Here is a 22,067-nt window from a genome sequence, read left to right as displayed (position 1 = left end):
GTGATGGGTTGCAGCTGGAAGGGCATTCGCTGCGTAAAAAATATGCTCGACAAGTTGGTGATTCATTTCGCTGTTGCAACCCCAGATTAATAAAGGGACTAAGCCAAAAAGAAAAGAATGAATGAAATAAAATTAAGTGTTATTACAACAATTGTATTGTTGTTTTCACTAATATTTTGTATTATATCAACTTGTTCAAGAAGTCTTGACTTAGAATATAAGTACAGTCAACTTAAAATAATTTAAATTTAAGTTAAACAAACTTACATTAGTTTACATTCATTCTGACAGGGTGGTGCTTCACAGAATGACATGCTTAATACAATAAACACCAATACTTAACATCAAGTACACAAACAAAAAACTGGGGGAAAATATTTTTTAAAATTTATATTATTAATAATTAGTAAAACAATAATAATAATTAATAATAATCAATTGGTCAACTACATTTATTATGTAACTGAATTGCTTCAAGCACAAAAGTAAATTTATAATGATTTGTGGAACATCTTATTGTCCTTAGCCATCCTCTTAAAAAAAGTACCCAGCACAACTCCTGATTTGAGGCACTTTTAAAGATTCTGTCCATATAGATATGTTACACTTTTAGTTAAAAACATAAGAATTAACTGCATTTGAATCGGCCCGTAGCCAGGGGAGGGTTCGTATGATTCGAAAGATCACCCCTCTACAAAGTCCAGAATTTAGCTCCTATACAAGCACTTTTGTCACATTTTTTTCAGTATGCCCTCATAAATTGTAAAAATAACCAATAGAAGGCAGCTTTAAGACAAATGTAATGTTTCATTAGTCAAATGGACAGATTCTGACTGAGGAAATGAACTTGCCAGTTTGTTATTTGCCAATAGGAAGGCCCACATGGAACCTGAGCATGCAGAAATCTGTAGATTTCCACAGATTTTTAGCCCATCATTGAGTTTTTTCGAGTTTATTTATTTTATAAATTGAATTTAATTTAATTGTTTATTCACTTGTGTAACATATTTATTCAGTTTTTTAATTAATTTCAGTAATATTATTAACAAATAAGAATATGTCCATATGGTTTATTTACAATACAGTTTGTATATTTTTTATATTTATTTATATATATATATATATATATATATATATATATATATATATATATATATATATATATATATATATATATATATAAGAGAGGACTTTCTTTGTTTACCAATCAAGGTGATCTTATTGGATTTGCATTGTAAACATTCAATCAAAGTTATAAAAAAGTATTATTTTTTAATTCATATATTTAAGTTTTTAGTTATGATAATCTCAAAATCATTTAGCATTAATCCACAGATCTTTTACAAAATTCTGTGCAGAAATATGTAAAACGTCCACAGATTCTGTCTGGCCCTAGGCTACAGTTTTTAATTTAAAAAAAAGTTTTAACACATTCCTAATTGTTTTTGTTTTGTTTTGCTTTTAAAATTATAATAATTGTGTATTTTAAAAGCAAGCATATTTTCATATTTCTTTGCTCAACATTTTTTAATGAAAAATTTAAAAAAAAAAAAAAAAAAAAGCTCAACATTATTTATACAACGGTTATAACATAGTTTAAATGCACATTTGTAAATAAACACATTCATGGGAAAATAGAATTGAAGACAGACAAAAATGTAAGAAATACTTTTGTTGCATCAAATAATGTGGTTATTATAATCACCATCTGACAAGATGATCCAGTAAGATTAGTGTTTAAAATGTCACTAAAATGCAGTATTTGAACCTCATAATTTAATAGAAAACTAGGCGAATTAAGTCCACTTTCTGTGAAAAAAATAAAAAAGAACCACTCCTTTCAATAGGCTGGCTACGGGCCTGACCTCAACACATCTCCCTTCATTTGAAAGGGTTCCAAATATCTTTTTCAAGAGCACCGTGGCAGTTTGTGTGTATTGCTCCCAACAGAGGACGCTAGAACTGCACTTTTTCTTCTCTCTCACACAAACACACACGCGCGCACGCTCACCGCATATATAGACATACAGGCTGTCTGTACAGCACAGCACTAGGAAATACTCCGACTAATGGCGTCTTCACAGCGCGTCCGACAGATCAGCTGATTCTCATATCTGCCTGCAAAACTACATGAACACATAAGGTAAAACCCTCTTGCAGTTTTAGATGGCCATGCTTAATGTGTCCGTTTTAAACTACAGTGTTTTCTTATCCACTGTACACGCCAGTATATTGACTTTCAGTAATGCAGTAGCATTTGTGCAGCGTTCATCCTTTTAAAGGCAAATGTAAATATCAGCAGGTCAGTATAGATCATGAAATGTCGGTTTTATTTTATTTAGCAACGCTTCACGACCTACGTTTAGCTATAACGGGCAAATCTCCACTTTCTTCCTGGATGTGCTGCCCCCGTGCAGATTTGTTTACCCGTTTGATGTCTAAATATGGCTGTTTGCTGTTATTATGTAGGTGCATCTTTTCTATCACGTTTAGGTTGGCTGGCTTTTATATTATTTTGTGCCTCCTATGAAGATAACAGTTCTTGTCATCTTAATGTGCGAAAAATGCTGCTGTGGTGCCCCCAAAAAACTGCCTAGGCAGCGGTACACTCTGTTTCGGGATCATGGGACCCTTGGCCCGTCCGGTCAGATGATGCAAATATCTGAAATGGCCCATTCTTGGTGTTTTTTTAATGAGTGGATGTGATTTAGTTCAGGTGTCGGTGCTCTGTACGTAGTGTAGGATGGTGGTTGTGTTTCATATAGCTTGACAGTAGGTTAAGTTTTGACATTAACAACCCATGGAAAGACAGTAGCTTTGAGTTATGAAGATTTTCAATGCTTTTTAAAAATCTTTAAAAAAAATTTGAAACACTAAGTAGTGTTTGGGAAAGACTGAACTGGGTACCATGGGTTGGAAAAGCTGCATGTTTGATCCAGTGGTCACCAAACTTGTTCCTGGAGGGCCGGTGTGCTGCAGATTTTAGCACCTACCCTAATCAAACACACCTGAACAAGCTAATCAAGGTCTTACTAGACACTTGAAACATCCTGGCAGGTGTGTTGAGGCAAGTTGGAGCTAAACCCTGCAGGGACACCGGCCCTCCCGGACTGAGATTGGTGACCTACTACCCTATGTTGAATTTTAAAGTGTATCTGTTGACATGTCATGGTAAGGGGTTTGTGTTAGGGTGTACATTTGTTTTGAAAGTTGGTTGGAATCAACTGTAAGAGGTGAAGACCTTAACTTTAACATTATATTATATTATATTATATTATATTATATTATATTATATTATATTATATTATATTATATTATATTATATTTCTTACTCACTATCCTTCGGCTTTGACCCTAATTTATCAAGGCTTGCCACAGCGGAATGAACCTTTAATTACTCTGGTATATGTTTTATGTGGTGAATGCCCTTCCAGCCACAACCCAGCACTGGGAAACACCCAAATTATATTATATTATATTATATTATATTATATTATATTATATTATATTATATTATATTATATTATATTATATTGTTATATTATAACAAAAAGTGCTTAATTATATTTCAATTACTTTTAATATCAAAATGCCAGTTCATCAAGTCCACACAGTAAGTTAAAACTTTTATCATGACCTTTCAAAGGGATAGTTCACCCAAAATGACAGATTCCTGTCAATCTACACACTCTCAGGCCATCCAAGATGTAGGTGACTTGTTTCTTTAGTAGATTTTAGCTGGTATCCATATAATGAAATATAGTGGATGCTCGGCATGGGCCAGTATAAGATTCTGACAGTATGATAACCTTGGATAAAATATTACGGTTTCCCGGTATCACGTTATTGTGATTATTACTGTGATTACTAAAATAAGTTCTTTTTAAATGTCCAAAATACTTTGGACCAGTAGCTTTTAATGTAGAGTTTTTTTTTTCTGTTGGAGATACTGTTGCAAAAAAAACTAAATAAAATAGTTGTTAAAAAAATGTAAAAAAAACAAAAAACAAAAAAAAAACAAGCAAATAAAACTTACATATACCTAAGGAACGGTACAGAAAACTGGCGGTTTTAAAACCTTGAATTTTTCAAACCATGGTAACCACACTAATCACACTGAGAAATCATAAATATCAGTGTTACTTAAGGGGAAATATCAGTATTAGTTAAGGAGGTTGTTAAAGTTAGCATCTTTCTGTGAGAGCCCTGGTTTGGTTTCTTTACAGGGTACAGTTGCAGTTTTCCATAACAGTTTCAGTCAGTTTGCAAGAAAACAAGAAAAACTCTTTACTCCCATTGGTCTGTTCGAGTAACTAGTGGCTGCAATGCTTTGACAACACCACATGTTGCTAACTGCAAGTGTTTACATATCCCAGTGCCTGTGTCAGCCTTCTAGTATTTGTCAACACTCCACATTCATTAATATGCGGAATCCAAATCCTAATTCAGACAAGATTACTATTTAATGATTTATTCAGAGTTTTACATTTTGCAAAATTCTGAGCAGTCTGAGTGTTACGAACATATGACATGTTGTTTTTCTCTCATATTCTGTTTTTCTTTCTTTTTTTTTCAGATATTAATAATCGAAATCATGACTGATCAAATGAATTCAAGAAACATATGGATAATATAAAAATATATAAAAAATATTAAAAAATATATTTTATATATTTCTTTCTTTTAGATATTGATAATCAAAAAGCATGACTGATCAAATTAATTCTCAAAACATTTGTTTTAATTTTACATTCAGCTTTTTCTTACTTAATACAAATATATTATCAGGTATGGTGTTAATAATAATATTTTTAATTAAATTTAAACAGTAATTGAGTGATACAACAACTTCTTTACAGCTAAACTGCACTGCATACATTGGATTTATTAATCCAAAATTCTATGACATTATAATGTGACCATGAATTTTAGTTTTATAATACAATTTAGTAATTAATCCATGTTTTCCACAGGCCTTTTGATTTGTCTGTTGAATGTTTTAGCCAACAATGCGAGCTGTTGTTTTAATCATTTTATAGGCACACATACTTTTGAGAAGGTTTTGTAAGTGTGAGAATGGCTCTGTGTTTACAAAGGGGACAGTATTTATCTGAAGAGTGTTATCTTAGTGCTGGATTTGACTATGTGCTTGACAGAGTATTTAAAGCAACTCCATCTGTGCCTCATTCTGCCTTTCGGAAAAACTATTCTATGCACTTTAAACAGCATGTGCTATATATATGTATATATATATATATATATATATATATATATATATATATATATATATATATATATATATATATATATATATATATATATATATATATATATAATATATATATATATATATATATATATATATATATATATATATATATATATATATATATATATACACAGTGCATGGGGTCATTAACATTACTGAAATATTTATTTGATATCATTAAATATCAAATAATTATCATTACTGAATTACAAATCCAGCACTAAGATAACACTCTTCAGATAAATACTGTCCCCTTTGTAAACCCAGAGCCATTCTCACATCTACAAAACCTTCTCAAAAGTATATGTGCCTATTAAATGATTATAACAACAGCTCGCATTCTTGGCTAAAACATTCAACAGACAAATCATATAAATATAAATATATATAATATATATATGTAAATAAATATATTTCAATATTGTTAATGACCCCATGCACAGTATGCGACATACAGTTTTGCAACTTCACACAAAAACAGAAGAACAGAGATAAGATAAAAGCGTTTGGCATAACAGTCAGAATGACACTCCCAAAATGAGGACATGTCTTTCCATGCCATAAATAGTCTTTCTGAAGTACAACAGTATTCGCCCTTTAGAAAGTGAAATCAATGATGGCTTGAATAGCAAACAAAAAACAGACTCTGACTTTTCTCTTTATTTCCATTGTTTACAGTAGCCCACAAATGCTACAGTTCAGCCAAAGGTAGTGTTGACCCAGCAGCAGCAGTAGCAAGCAAAATAGATAATAATAATAATAATAATAATAATAATAATAGTGCAAACATAGTGCTACCCCTATGAAATAGCTTAAGAATGTCAGGCTAGTGAAAAACAATTCTCGTTCAAGTAGCCGATAGAAACAGATTGTGTATGTATAGGGGCACAAGGCTGTAATTAAAGGACTAATCTTTGATTCAAAAAACAGAACCAGCAGCTAGCTTTCTGCAGCTCTCAGATAGTCACCCAGTGAAACTAAGCAAGCACTGCGTCTGGTCAGTTCTTGGATTGGAGACCACCATGGGAAAGCTAGGTTGCTGCTTGAAGTGGTGTTAGTGAGACCAGTAGGGGGTGCTCAGCCTGCGGTCAGTGTGGGTCCTAATGCCCCAGTATAGTGAAGGGAAGTCTATACTGCTCTGTGAGCGCCATCTTTTGGATGAGATGTTAAACCGAGGTCCTGACTCTGTGGTTGTTAAAAATCCAGGATGTCCTTCAAAAAGATTGCATCTTGTCCAAATTTGCCCACTGGTCTCTTTCTATCTGGGCATCCTAACCATTAGTTATGGGTCGTTCATGAACGATTCGTTCATTTTGAACGAATCTTCAATATGACTCGGGAACTATGACACTATCCGCGTGTGCGCACATTTATGCTGGTGGTATTGTTCATTTCAAGTCTTTTGAGTCGTTCATCACAGAAAGGCAGAAGCCAATCATATGCGTTTAGAGCCGGAAAAAGAGTTGATCCGTTCACCTCTCGAGTCCTGTATCGGGTCTGAGTCATTCGTTCATTACGGGCCAATAACATGCATTTATAGCCGGAAAAAGAACAATACCTCCTTAGACAAAAGAGCAGGTAAACATTGAGTTATTATTTTCTCCTTTTTATAGTATTCTATTTATGAATTATTTGTCATGTGATCAACCTTTTGGGCTAGTTGTAGATGTGTTTGGAAGCAATTCATAACATTTTATTAATATTTTGGCAAATTGAACCAAATGAACAAAATGACTCGAAAAAAGATGATCTCGATGAACGAAACTCAAAGATCCGAGTCAGTAAAATGATCCGAACTTCCCATCACCATAACCATCCCCATATCATAATTTGCAACATCACCCTGTCTCCTCCACCATTCAGATGGTGTGTGATGTTCAGTCTGGCGCAATATGGCTGCCGTCATGTCATCCAGGTTTATGCTGCACACTGGTGGTGGATGAGGAGATTCCTCCTAAAAAATGTGTAAAGTGCTTTGAATGTCCAGCATTGTGCTATATAAATGTAAGGAAATATTATTATAATTATTATTATTATTATGATTCTTATTATTATAATTATTATTATTCAATTTAAAGAACACGATCAAGTGAAATTATGAACTTATTTTTTTAAATAAACCGTACCATTGTCATTAGCAGGTTGTCATTAGCAGAGACTGAAAGACTTGTAATATTTGTAACATCAAAAAAATTTAGTGTTGGTGGTCCTCCAGCAACATGGTTGAGAAACACTGATATAAAACATTCAATTGACAATTAAATCATTTAAATAATGAATAACTTAGTCAACTGGTAATCATTTATTTAAAAAAGTTAATATACAATTAATTGTGTAGCCCTACAGTAGCAATACCCTCAAATGTGTGTTAGTAACATTTGTTCATTAAAAACAATAAGGTGTTACACTTCATTTGCTTGATGGCCTGACCTGGTCATATTGAATATTTAGCAACTCTTCCTGGCTGTCACATTTAATCCACCTGACTGCAACTGTGTCTTACGGTGATGTCGTAATGGACATTACCGTAAGACACAATCTACTGTAGCTTTGCTAATGTGATCGAACCTAGATGAGCTACGCAGACCAGCACACTCCATTTTAAGCATAATACGGCCTTGTTTGACCTTTCAAACTTTCCAAACTCATACATCTGATGCAGTAAATGTGTTCCAGAGCACTTAAAGCTGTGAATTGAGATGCAAGGCTCCATTTTCCAATTTAATTACAAAAGGCAGTATGGCAACAGACGGTTTAACTCTGGAACTTATTGCCATGGCAACTGATGAATAACGAAGGACAATCAACTTTTCCATTCGTATATTGTTTACCTCAAGATATCAGTTACTGCTGAATACCAATTTCAAACTGTGTTATTGCAGAAGAGATCGTTTTTTGCAAAAAGCAAGTGTTAAGGGGTTTTCGCTGAAATGTGAGAGTTGCCTAAATGCAGCCCCTTAATAAAACATTACAGTGTTTTCTCTATTAGTCAGCCATCATTGCCTATCGGTGATATCAAAAGCTGCATTGTTGCTGCCTATCAGCTGTGGATGAGGAAGGAGTTATTATGGCCAAGCTTTTTAATGCAGACATGAGACTGGCTCATGGCAGTAGGTGACCTCAGCTGGGTTCACATCTGATTGAGTCAGATATTTCGCAGGATAAGTCCCAGTTGCCTCGTGTACAAAACCTGCATATGTGCAAAATTATTTTCCAAAGTAAGTGTGCCAGGAACACCTTGGGATTCAGGAAATAAATAAATGAGTCACTGCAATAGACTCAAGCAATTCAACGTTATTATCAGGTTGAACTGGTCTGGTGGATCTGCTACTGAAAGAACTGTCGAATTTGTTGGGATGGGCGATATAGACTTAAACTGTCACTGTCTGTTTTATTGGAATAACATTAACAATGTCATTGACGATAACTCATATGCATCCACAGAGAGACAAAGAGTCCTGTATAATAGTACAGTATTCATTTATGTAATTCTTTTTAGCAAAAGTAAATTACAATATTGCACCATCTTGGGTGTTTTTTATAAGAATAAGTTTATTAGGTACATCTTACTAGTACCAGGTTGGTTCCCCTTTTGCCTGCAGAACTGCCTTAATGCTTCATGGCACAGATTCAACAAGGTACTGGAAATATTTCTAAAAGATTTTGGTCCAGATTGACATGATAGCATCATGCAGTTTCTGCAGATTTGTCCGCTGCACATTCATGATGCGAATCTCCTGTTCCACTACATCCCAAATGTCCTTTGAGATTGAGATCTGGTGACTGTAGAGGCCATTTGAGTACAGCGAACTCATTGTCATGTTCAAGAAACCAGTCTAAGATGATTCACGCTTAATGACATGGCGCATTTTCCTGCTGCAATTAGCCATCAGGAGATGGGTACACTGTGTACATTAAGGGATGGACATGGTCAGCAACAATACTCAGGTAGGCTGTGGCATTGACACGATGCTCAATTGGTACTAATGGGCTTAAAGTGTGCCAAGAAAATATCCCCCACACCATTAATCCACCACCATCAGCCTGAACCATTGATACAAGGCCGGATGGATACATGCTTTCATGGTGTTGACATCAAATTCCCTACTATCCCAATGCTGCAGCAGAAATCGAGACTCATCAGGCCAGGCAACATTCTTCCAATCTTCTATTGTCCAATTTTGGTGAGCCTGTGCAAATTGTAACTGACAGGAGTGGCACCCGATGTGGTCTTCTGCTGCTGTAGCCCATTTGCCTCAAGTTTCAACGTGTTGTGCGTTCAGAGCACCAACGATAATCTCAGTTAAAACAATCACTTTTAATGCAATTTCAGCTAAATAAAGACTGAAAAAACGCTGTCTGGTCTGATAGGTCTCAATTTTTGCTGCGAATGGTAGGGTCAGATTTTGGCATCAACACCATGAAAGCATGAATCCATCCTGCCTTGTATCAATGGTTCAGGCTGGTGGTGGTGTAATGGTGTGGGGGATATTTTGGGCACAATATTGGGCACACTTTTGCCCATTAGTATCAAGTGAGCACAATAGAGCAATTGAATGCCACAGCCTACCTGAGTATTGTTGCTGACCATGTCCATCTTTTTGTGACCACAGTGGACTCATCTTCTGATGGCTACTTCCAGCAGAATAACATGCCATGTCATAAAACGCGAATCATCTCATACTGGTTTCTTGTACTTGACAATGAGTTTCTGTAAATTCTCATAAACTCTTTGTAAATTGGAAAATTTTCCAGTTGAAGTTTCCAACGAAATTTTTTGGAAAGTGTTTGAAAATTTACAGGGCATTTTCAACCTTTTTGCACCCCCATGAAACCACATTTGGTCACAAAAAGAAGTGATGTTGAACACTTGACATGTTATGAAGTGAATTTGAAGTAAGAGTAAGGTTTGACACCCACAAAACTGTTGCACACATGCCGCTGTAGTACATTTATTCATTTTACAGGCCGATTGTAGGTTTTATAGCTATTATCATTGGAAGATTGGAAGATATTTTATCAATATTTGCAAACAATGAGATATTGCCCGTTCCTATAATCTGTCGGTTTGGTTACTGAATCTAAAAAGCCAAATTTTTTTACTTTCATGTCCTTTTTACACCTGTACTGTGTTTTCATTAGACTGACCAAAAAATGCTACATTCTAAAAAAAAAATCTGGTTGTGAAACCTGACATTGGGTTAAATATAAACAAACTTGACATTGGGTTGCAACAAACCAGCAATTTTTAGTGTAAGTACAAGTGTAAATGATGTCCAAAATATTTGAAGCTGGGACACTTATGACCCCTTTCAAAGCTTGTTAAAAATAAACCTACAGTAAAAAGTGAACACATGTGATCACAAGAGACTCATTTGAACATGCGTCTTCGCTGCTTTCATTTGAGTGGATCCCTAAAATCGCATGATAATAACATTGACACGCTTTCATTCGTTCATATTCTTTTTAATTTAAAAGAGACGTTGCACTGTTTGGAAGTTTCAAAGTGGGTCATCCCAAATCTAAAAACTGTTGGTAACCGACTTCAAGTTCACGCTGTGTGTGATGTTTGGCCTTTTGGTGAACAAGCTTTTTGCAGGTTTGCCTGATGTGAAACAGTTAACTGCAGTGTACTGTACCTATTTGACGGGTGTTATTTTTTATTCATTCGCTTCTCACAGTTGGTACCCACTCAAAACCTGGCAGCTCACACCAGCCCTGCAGCATCAAGCATAGCCACATGTGGCTGGTGATAGAATGAGACATTTGCATGTTAATAGCTCGATGGCAACGTGTGAACTCATCAGGCACTGATGGCTGTAAACCCATGCAGAGCTTTGCCTCACTTTGCCTCACAAAACACAACACTGTCCAAATTCTAAAAACCAAAGTGATGGGGAATGCAGCATTAAATAAGCTAAGTTTCATTGTGATAGAAATGGTATGCCCCTGTTTGTGGTGTTCGATTCACTGTTTTATGCAGTCATTTTACTTTTTTAGAACATAAACACACTAAAAATGAAAAAAAAAAAATCTTTGAAAATGTGGTTTATTCTTTTTCTATTTTCTATGTAATTTTTAACTGGAATCATTGCAGATACAGAAACCGCAAATCGGGATAGAGTATATTATGCACAGCTAATGTTTCTTTCCATCCTGATAAACTTCCGGTCAACGGTTAATGTGACTTTTTTCAATTTTATATAGTTCCTTTTACAGCATCAATGTTGTAATGTAATTAAAATATAATCAGTTAAACAGACTTCAGCATTTATTTAGTTGTTCAAGCGTCAAACGAGAAGAAAAGCTGATTACACGTATGTGCCCGTCAAGATTAGCAGGCTAGCGCAAAAACACCATTGAAAATACTGGAGTAAAATAAATGTTCATATTTTAAAGACATAGCGCAGGAAAATTAAATTTAATGCAGTGCTTCTTGTAAAATCTGAGACCCACTTTCTATCATATATCAATCAGACAGTTGAAGATGAACAGACCTTAAACGAATTTTATTAATGCATACAGTTCAGCGGAAGTGCTTGAGCCAGCTAACTGACAAACTCCTTCCGCATACTTCTGCATATACCCTATTGAATTGACCAAGTTGCTGACTTCTATATGCAAATACTTTTGTTTTATTTATTTATTTTTATGTAACATTTGCATTTCCTTTTACAATATTTTATGTTGGGCCTGTATTCATTAGTTTTTGATTTTTCTTATATTTTATTAACACCTTACCCTCTGATATTCACACTGTAGTATCCCTGAGTGTTTTTAAATCATCTCTAGTAACTTACTTTTTAAAGGTAGCATTTACTTGATTTTATAATCTTACTTTTGACTATTTTATGATTTTTAGATCTATTACTATTATTATTTTATGTATTTTTAATTATGTTGTATTATAATTTTTTTCATTCATCCTTGTGTCTTTTACTGCTGTACATTTTATGTCTGCAAAGTGCCTTGAGATGTCACTTTTAAAGGCGTATATAAAATTAACGTTTATTATTGTTGTTTTTATATTTTAATATTATAATAATCTATTTTAGATATATCATTTTAACAATCACATATGAATTTTACTTTGGTTTAAGGCTGATTTATACGGAGCATAAGCGCATGCATATGCTCCGGCACAGCCTTATATGGTCACATAGCCCTCGTCGTGGCTGACGCCAACGCGCACCTCTCAAAAAATGTAACTACATGTCGCAACGATGCATAGCACAAGCTCTGTGATAGGCCCGCTTGGTAGTGAGACCGAGAGCCACGCAAACCCGTTGGAGCGAGTGTTTACAAGTGTCGAGTCCCGTGAAGTAGCTCTAGATGAAAAGTGTTGTTTTGAGTTCACCTTATGATTAAAGTTTTAGCTGCTTGTAGCAGTCAGACAGAACAAAACAACAACACAACAGCACGCAGAAGTATAAATGCACAGCTACGCGCAAGGCAGGCGCTGTGGTTCATGCCAATCACTCGACACAGAAAACCAGTCTTTACTCTCTTATCTATTGCCACAGTCGAATGAACCGCCAACTACCCAGAGGCAGCCCACGCCAACATGGGGAGAACATGCAAACCCCACAGAGCCCCTGGCCTGGTACTCGAACCAGTGACCTTATTGCTGTAAGGCGGAAGTGCTAACCACTAAACCACCATGCTGCCCTCATTAGTGTATAATTAAACTATGAATTTTTTGAATACACAAATAAATAACAAAAATCAGGATATGAGATGGCTTACTTGCTTATACAAGATTTTTTTGCCATACTGTATCTCCCACCCAGACCTATTTATTGCGCAAAACTTATCTCACCTTTTTCAGCTACTTAAATCTTCTCACCATTTTTCAAATGCTTGTTAGCTGCTGGGGCTTCACGCCACATTTTTACTAGAACTTTGATTGTCTCAGCAAACCAGTGAAATCTGACTCATCCGCTGAGCTGCAAAAAATACCTCTTTAAACACAGGAGATCAGTTCTGTAAGGTTTTTATGTGAGACAGAACATTTTGTGCCTACTTTTTTATTTGTTCTTTGCACAATAAGGTAATAATAAATTATTTTTAAGACAGTCATTCAGTTTCTACTCAACTGTGAGATGCTGCACTGTGTGTCAGACTAGGACAATGAGGAATTTGTGTATAAATTGTCCCCCAGAAAGGGTGTGTTTGCTAAAGAAGACAAGTTAGGGCACATCCTGACCTCAACGGCTGTGATTCAGAGCTTATTATTCACAGCTGTTGCCTATAGGCTACTACTGTACTCTTCATTATAATGTTTTTGAATTAACGATGGAGAAAATGTGCATTTGAATCTTGAAAACATCTTTTCATATTCAGATGTTGACATCATTGTTTGTGCTTTTGTATGCTATATGTTTCTTTTATGTTGTAAGTGTTTTTTGTTGATGTAAAATGAATGGTTTGAACTTATATTTTCTCTGTAATAAATTGTAGTGCTTTTTTTTGAGCTGCAAAACCTTGAGTGACAACAGATGGCATTCACAGATTACCTCAGGCTCTCGCTTTCTGATTGTGTCAATAGAAATAAGTACTCCACAGCATTCTTGTCATATCCTCTTAATTTTTCAGGCGCAAATGGTCTGCCGCAAGGCTTCTGAGGAGGAAGATGTTTAGCCATAATTTGATTTACTTTTATTCTGACATGTTATGTTTTTTCTTCTTCATTCATTCAAGTTTTTGTCTTCTACAGTGAGGTTACATTTCTTACTGTTTGATTCTGTTTTAATCATATTCATCCTTGGAGATAATGGTATGCTTTAGTCACACTGGAAAATGTTTTCCACCATCTGTACATGCCAGACGAGTGAACTCAAATCATTAGAGAACTGTTTCAGAAGGGATTGACCTTTACAATATGTCCTCCCATCTTTGATCAGATTTTTATAGCTCTCCATGATATTCTGTTTGAGAATTTATTCCTCTGTTGTATCTGCACTTCTGTGATTTGCATGTTTGTTTTTCACATCTCAAACTGCAGGATTTGGTTTATGTTTATGGTTTATGGTTTAGGTTTATGTGGTCTACTACATGCAGGTTGTCAAACAGTATCTTTTTGGAGCTCTTTAAAAGACCATAAAAGCCCCTTCTTTCGGTTCTAGTCTACCTCTGAATTTTTAAAAAAAATGCTCCGAGATGGGCGTGGGAGCAGAGGGGGGAGTGGGCATGGCCGGCAGAGCAGGGGAGAAAGAGGGGAGGGAACAACCTTTGTTAGTTGGTTTACAAAAGAACACACAAACCATGAGGAGACCCGCGATTTTATAGTTTACAAAGTTAAAATGCAAATAAATAAACAGTAGGTAATTGAATGTCCTGCTACATATTTTATTCATAATTTCATATACACATAACCACAATTTCTTATATCATTATAAAGATAATCGTGTTTATATAAAAACTATAATTGAGGAGGACTTCTCCTCAATCCCTGGGTCTGAATGCAGACACAGTGGATAGCAGTGCAACAGGTCTCTTTCCCAATCTATTTCAACTATTAGCCTTGCTGGTAATCTGAAGGATTTTAAACATGTGCGAACACTGCAGCACGGATATAGGCGATGTGTCTGAATGGTAACTATCTCAACTGTTAAAGGACAAAGTCCGCCATTCTCCAATTCTCGTACAGCTCTCTCGACAAAAAAGCTTGCTGCAAATAGCTTTGCTGTATCAGCCCTGACAGAATCACAGGGAAAACCATGCAAAAAACCCCATGGATCATGGAAACAAACACAAACAACCCTTGACGTTCGTGGACGCAGTCTCATCCAGTCATTGGGTCTCACAACATTCAGTCATTCATTAATTTTCCTTCGGCTTAGTCCCTTACTTATCAGGGGTCGCCACAGCAAAATGAACTACAAATGTAATGTTTGTTCGAGCTTGCCATTAATTTGCACCTCCCTAGACACTAGTGCAAAGTGCATGCAGATAACATCATTGTTTTGGGCTGTTTACGTGGATCTTTCAGTCTGATTTGGCTAATTCAGTCGTACAGAAATGTACCAAACTCCACCCCTAAACCCAATCATCATTGGAGAATAAGCAAATAGTACCAAGTTGTACGAATGAGATACGAATTCATATGAGTTAGACACTAAATTAAAAAGATACAAATTGTTGTGAGATAATTCTTGTTGAGAATGTTGTTAGAATCTTTGCATAATATTAAGAAATAAGCTTGTATATTTTACACCTGAAATGAGACCAAAAATAAAAATGCAGAAAGAGCTTTGGTTTCTGCTCTGATAGTCTAAAAACCATACAGAACTCTGCAATTTTAGGATCAGAACAGGCCAATATTGAGCTATTTTACATGTTACACTCTCAGATGACAAAGTGGCAAAGTTTTCCTCTGGAAGAGAGGTCAAAAATAAACAAGCTCAAAAAGCCTTTCAGACGTTTCCACTTGCATACAGTGTTGTCCATTTATGTCTTAATTCCAGGTGTACACAGCATGGTTTTAGCTGGATTTTGGGGGAGCAAAACAAACTGTGCTTGTTTCAGAAGGATACAGTCTCTGGAAGCGTGAATGGAAATTAATCATTTACTAATACTAGCGTGCTAAAAAAATTTTTGATGGACCACTAGGCATGGGCCTACCTTGAACAAACAGATCACTGTTTTCACTGTGTCATTGTATTGTGATTACTGCTCTAAAATATGTTATTTTAAATGTCTGGGTAAAAAAAAAACTGAGTAAATCGATTTTTCTAAATAGATGTGGAAAAGTATTTACTAAGACTATTTAATTAAGTTCATTAGGGGAAAATTATCTCCAGATAAAAACTGTGTTTTTGAATCAAATGAAGATTTATTGAATTATTTAGCCTGACATGTTGACATCTTAAATGTTTCTTAAAAATATATATATATATATACTTTTAAGAAACATTTAAAAATGAAGGTGATATTTCAGATTTTTTTGTGAATCTGACATAATGTGATCCTTTGATTTTATTAACGTTTACATTTGCATTTAGCAATTACTCACAATAAACACCAATCTGTCAGAAATCACACTACAGAAAAACACTGCAGGTCATGTGACTTAACAAAATCACATCATTGGCTTCTTTAAGGTCTTCTCTTTCCAACAACAAAAAAAAAATTATGTTGGTCTTTAAAAAACAGTGGAAGGAAATAACATAAGTATTATGTTGCCATATGGTTATGTCGAGCAGTAGAGGGTTAAACAAGCAGCAAAATATTTCTTTTTTTAGAGAGACTAGCCTTTTAGAAATGCTATTTTTTAATCTAGCCTGTGACTTTCAAGGAAACTTCTTTGCAAAAAAGACTAATGTTGTCATGAATGACGTATGTTAGGGTTGAAGGCTGACATTGGCTCTCGTTATTTCATGCAAAGCTGTTATTGTACCCTTGTCTGAGTCACTGAACTACAAAATAGCTCTCAATGAATAAAGTGGAGGATGCTCGCTTGATGTATCAGCTCAGTATAACAGCCTGTTGTAGATTTCGGTTTTGATCTTACTGCTGGGAGCTGAAGATAATTGTCTCTGTCTGCTCACTGGGAGTAGTTCACCTCTGGGATCTTAAAGTTTATGAAGACAGAGCCAAAAATAAAATCACTCTATCGCTTTGGGTGATGAATGTGGGTCATTTGGCAAGGTCAGACAAACAGCGAGGGAACGGTTACACATGTGTGCATGTTTCTCTTTGACCAAACAGCAGCATTTGTCCACTCAGGGTCACAGTCACCTGAAGATTTTAGTGTTATTCACAAGTTTTTTTTTTTATCTTCGCTGTCTGTTTAATGCTATATTATGAAATATAAAAGTTTTAAAAACCTATTTCTAATAACTGATTTATTTTATCTTTGCCATGATGACAGTAAATAATATTTTACTTGTTATTTTTTAAGACACTTCTATACAGCTTAAAGTGACATTTAAAGGCTTAACTAGGTTGAACTAGGCAGGTTAGGGTAATTAGGCAAGTTATTCTATAACGATGGTTTGTTCTGTAGACTATCGAAAAAAAATTTGCTTAAAGGGGCTAATAATTTTGTCCCAAAAATAGTTTTTAAAAAATTTAAAACTGCTATATTCTAGCCAAAATGAAGCAAATAAGACTTTTTCTAGAAGAAAAAATATTATCAGACATACTGTGAAAATGTCCTTGCTCTGTCAAACATCATTTGGGAAATATTTAAAAATAAATAAATAAATAAATCAAAAGGGGGCTAATAATTTTGACTTCAACTGTATGTATAAAAAAACAGCATGTACTGTTGTACTTGTACAAACTTAAAAAAGGCACGTTTTGATTTTGTGGTATTCGTGACATCACGAAGACAAATTAATTTGCATATCAGAGCACACTAGGGTTTTCGCGATGCCATTAATTTATCTTCTAATGCTATACCAGCTGAAGTATCATGATACCAAGTAGTAATGCAATACTGTAATTCATAACTAAAATTGTAAAGAAAATTGTCAGAAATACTAATTTGTACATTTTATAACAGGTCTTGAATTGAATTCATAACTCATGAATTCATCTTATTATTGAAAAAAGTATTATTTGCATGTCACTTTGTTTATTTTGTAGATGACAAACCAACACAAAATACATTAAAATAAAGATACAATTTATGCCAAGTGAAATTTGTTGCAAAAGAGCATTTTCCAACGAATTAAGCTATATGAGGTGGTTTCCTGCTGCTATTTTGGTTTTTTCATCAATTTATTTTTCAGTCTTATCAGGTAACAACCCAAAGGATTTCAAAATTTCACTTGGAGTCTTTCATACATTCATTCATTTTCTTGTCGGCTTAGTCCCTTCATTAATCCGGGGTTGCCACAACGGAATGAAAAGCCAATTTATCCAGCACGTTTTTACACAGCGGGTGCCCTTCCAGCCGCAACCCATCTCTGGGAAACATCCACACACACTCATACACTACGGACAATTTAACCTACCCAATTCACCTGTAATGCATGTCTTTGGACTGTGGAGTAAACCGGAGCACCTTGAGGAAACCCACGCGAATGCAGGGAGAACATGCAAACTCCACACAGAAACGCCATCTGAGCCGAGGCTCGAACCAGCGACCTTCTTGCTGTGAGGCGACAGCACTACCTACTGCGCCATTTTGTTTGTTGTAGCTACTAAATCAAATTGAAAGGAACAGAAATGAACTGATTCATATGTGCATTTAAAACGTCAGGAAACATCAGAAAACTTCCAACCTTAGGGGCCGATGAAACCGAATGCGCAATTACGTTCCAAAACCGCAAGACACATGCCGCGCACCACACTGCCTTTTTTGTTAGCAAGAAAAAAAGAAGTGTGGTGCAGTTTTTATGTCGCTAGGCAAAGACTGGACATTGTACGAGAGTTTTGCTGTTGATATTAATATAATTTTGATAATATTGTGAATTTTCAAGATTTGTGAAGTCATACAGCACTGGATAACTCAAAACAGCAACCACAAGTTTCTCCTTCCTCTTCAAACATCTCTTTTGTTGTCTTGACAACACAAACACTGCAGGTACCTCAACAGAAACTCTGCTTCTGCTTTCATTTGATTGGACAATGAAGCAGAAGCGACTGACGTAACGCGCTTTTTCTGCTCAGAATTGACTTTTTTTTGTCTGCAAGCGCACGGCGCGCAAGAGCAAAAACGCAAGGTGCAGCAGGCGGTTAAAACGCGAGGAGTGCAGGGTGCATAAGTAGCGTGCAAAATGCTTGCGGCCATTAGTAAACCATTCAATAAAGGCGCCTCTCATCGCATAAAGCTCGTTCTGTGTGATCAGCCCCTTAAAAGACTTTATAACAAACGTGTGTGCATTTTAGTGACTTTCCATATCCAACATGATTGTAGATAGACCGTTAATGACGATACCACCATTTACAAACTACAGTGGCAATGTCAGTATTTTGGAGCCATAGTATCGCGATACTATAGGACTGTGCAACCCTAGAGCACACTTGTCCATTTTCTGCCATACTGCATTCTTGAGCTACTCCTGACAACAACAACAACAACAAGCTCTGATTTGTTAAAGTTAAAATGGAAATTTTGTAGTATTACGTCCGCTGCGTAAAACATAGGCTGAATAAGTTAGTGGTTCATTCCGCTGTGGCAACTTCAGATTAATAAAGGGACTAAGCTGAAAATGAATGAAATAATTACAATACAGGTGACGCGGTACACAGTGGGTAGCATGTTTGCCTCAGAGCAAGAAAGTCACGGGTTCGAGCCTCGGCTGGATCAGATGGCATTTCTGTGTGGAGTTTGCATGTTCTCCCTGTGCTCATGAGGGTTTCCTCCGGGTGCTCCAGTTTCCTCCACAGTCCAAAGACATGCGGTACAGGTGAATTAGGTATGCTATAAATGAACGTAATGTAAATGTGTGAATGAGTGTGTATGGATGTTTCCCAGTGATGGGTTGCAGCGGGAAGGGCATTTGCTGCGTAAAACATACGCTGGATAAGCTGGCGGTTCATTCCAAATAACAATAACGATAAAATAATAATGTAAACAATATTAATAACAAAAATGTACACATTTTGGGTAAGGTCAAATATACACCTTATAGTCAAACTCTTTACTAAATAATATTACATATCTGTTCTTAGTCTGAAGAAGAGACTGTGAGAGAAAGCTTACTGGTTATTAAATTATGAAATGCTTACCTTGCATATTCAAATCAAAAAGCATTTTTTATGCTTCTGTAAAATCTGGATAAAGTAACCTTACGTATTCAGTCCATTTGGTCCAGATATTTCTGAATATATTCTCAGCACTCAGTTATTCAGTGTGAGCAATTTGGACTTCTTATCAATATTTAAATAAATATATTACACAGGATTATTCTATACATTAGTCAGCATAAATAAAGCTGCTGCTGTTTGTTTAATTAACAGCTTATTTGTTCATGTTTGAATCTGCTTCTTGTGTATGAAAAATACACATGACAAAATCTTAAGAAAAACTGGATGTGAACCCGTTCCTGTAGGGCTCCTGTAATACAATGGTTAGCTCTAGTCTTGATTAAACCTGTATCTACATTAAAAATCGAGCCAAGTTAAAAGCTGTGTACACATTAGCAATTAAAAAAACAAGAAATAAATAAAAAAAAATTTACATATAGCTCCTCTTTAATGAAGATACCCCCTAACACTTTTCATTTCAGAAGGAAGGCCCAAATGAGGGTTGATGGTGATTAGTGAAAGTCAAAGAACTAATCTTGTTCTCTCACTTGCTGTACAAAACATGTATAGATATTTGTTATATACCACTTTGGCATTTACTTGGTGGTTTAATGAGGTTATAGTTTTTGACAGGAAGCCAGGAATGACCTTTAGAGAAAGACAGACTCAGTGCTGACATACCACCTCAGTGGGTGCACAAACAGCCCGCAGCCAAAGACCAGTGCAGATAAAAGAAAACACACCGGACCTCCAGCATTCAGGGACATTCCCATGTTTCTCATCCAAAGCTATACTTCCATTTCTGTCCTTTATGGTGGTGTTTTTCTTTTTTACTATTTATTTTGCAGTTATTTCGAAATTATAATCTACAGCGTGGGCCATTTAAATGGATAAACCTTAATAAAATGGGAATGGTTGGTGATATTGTCCTGTTTGTGGCACATTAGTATATGTGAGGGGCAAACTTTTCAAGATGAGCGGTGACCATGATGGCCATTGTGTTCAATGTGCTGCCCATTGTGTTGGATTGTCAATGCAATTCTCTTCTCCCACTCTTCACACACTGATAGCAACACCGCAGGAGAAATGCCAGCACAGGTTTCCAGTATCCGTAGTTTCAGGTGCTGCACATCATGCCGCGGTGGACGTCTGGTCTCCGGTGTCATCGGGCGTAAGGGCTACCATCTGTTAGACGGATCGCTTCCCCCGCCCGAAGCTTGGATGGAGCGCTTAGAGGAGCGGGAGGTCCGCGGGCCCGTGGGCGACGGATTATCTCTCGCTGAAACCCTCAGATCTGCCCGAGTGCCCGCTGCAGAGCAGGGGACAACTGGGGTGGTTCGCCCTTTTGCAAAGGCTAGCCGCGATCTTTACTGCGCAACAGTCATGGCATCGCAATGACGACATGAACTGCCCGCGAGCAGCGCATTAACATGCTGGACCCCCCAGACATGCAACGCAGTGCCCGTGCCCATCATCCGAGGACAGGAAACCACCGCATCCAGAAACGCACAGTCGGAGCGCCGTCCTGAAAAGGACGTGCTGCACGACTGTGTTGCTCTTTCTGTGAAGTTTGCAACTTTATACGCACCGCTCTGGAGGACCGGACCCAAAGAACGCCAGGCAAGGGAGAAACCCAGCTCGACCGTCTGCCGCTGCCTGTACACACTCTGGACCGGGAGAATGCTCTCGTTCGCTCAGAATCGCTGGTCACAGCAGGAGGAACCCTCATCGACTCGATCAGAAAGTCTCTGAAGCGAAAAGGATGGCGTCTGCTCACTCCAGGTGTGCTTATATGCTGGGATAATTGGCAATGAAGTACACCTGTGCAAGCTTACGCTGCCAATTCATTGCATTCATTGGCCCGTTCAATACTCTTTCAGACAAGCGGCTTCTGAACCGAATCCTCCCATTCGTGGATTTCAATCAACCCACTCTATGGCACTGAAGTTCCCCAACCGAAGGGGAACAGTATTTTTTCTTGATCTAAAATTTAAGAACTTTTAACTAGAAACGAGACAAAGCAAATTAAGAACAGCATTGTTTTTGCATTGTGATTATTCAAGTTCTGTACCTGCATACTGTTAGACTGTCAAACACA

The 22,067-nt window shown here is 36.4% G+C and overlaps 1 protein-coding gene across 6 annotated transcripts in view; it reads left to right on the top strand.

The window, feature by feature from the left end:
* The first annotated feature begins 2,040 nt into the window (after positions 1–2,040).
* Positions 2,041–22,067, top strand: part of rnf144aa (ring finger protein 144aa) — a 69,034-nt gene continuing 49,007 nt past the window's right edge. For all 6 annotated transcript variants that reach the window (XR_015512711.1, XR_015512710.1, XR_015512709.1 and 3 more), the window contains exon 1: positions 2,041–2,143. The gene's annotated coding sequence lies outside the window, so the exon portion shown is untranslated. The remainder of the gene's footprint in view (positions 2,144–22,067) is intronic.

This window comes from Danio rerio, chromosome 17, assembly GCF_052040795.2.
Source record: "Danio rerio strain M-AB ecotype USA chromosome 17, GRCz13ab, whole genome shotgun sequence".
In the NCBI taxonomy this organism is placed as follows: Eukaryota; Metazoa; Chordata; class Actinopteri; order Cypriniformes; family Danionidae; genus Danio; species Danio rerio.
Note: the sequence above shows the minus strand (reverse complement) of the source record. Positions and strands in the feature narration are given on the sequence as shown.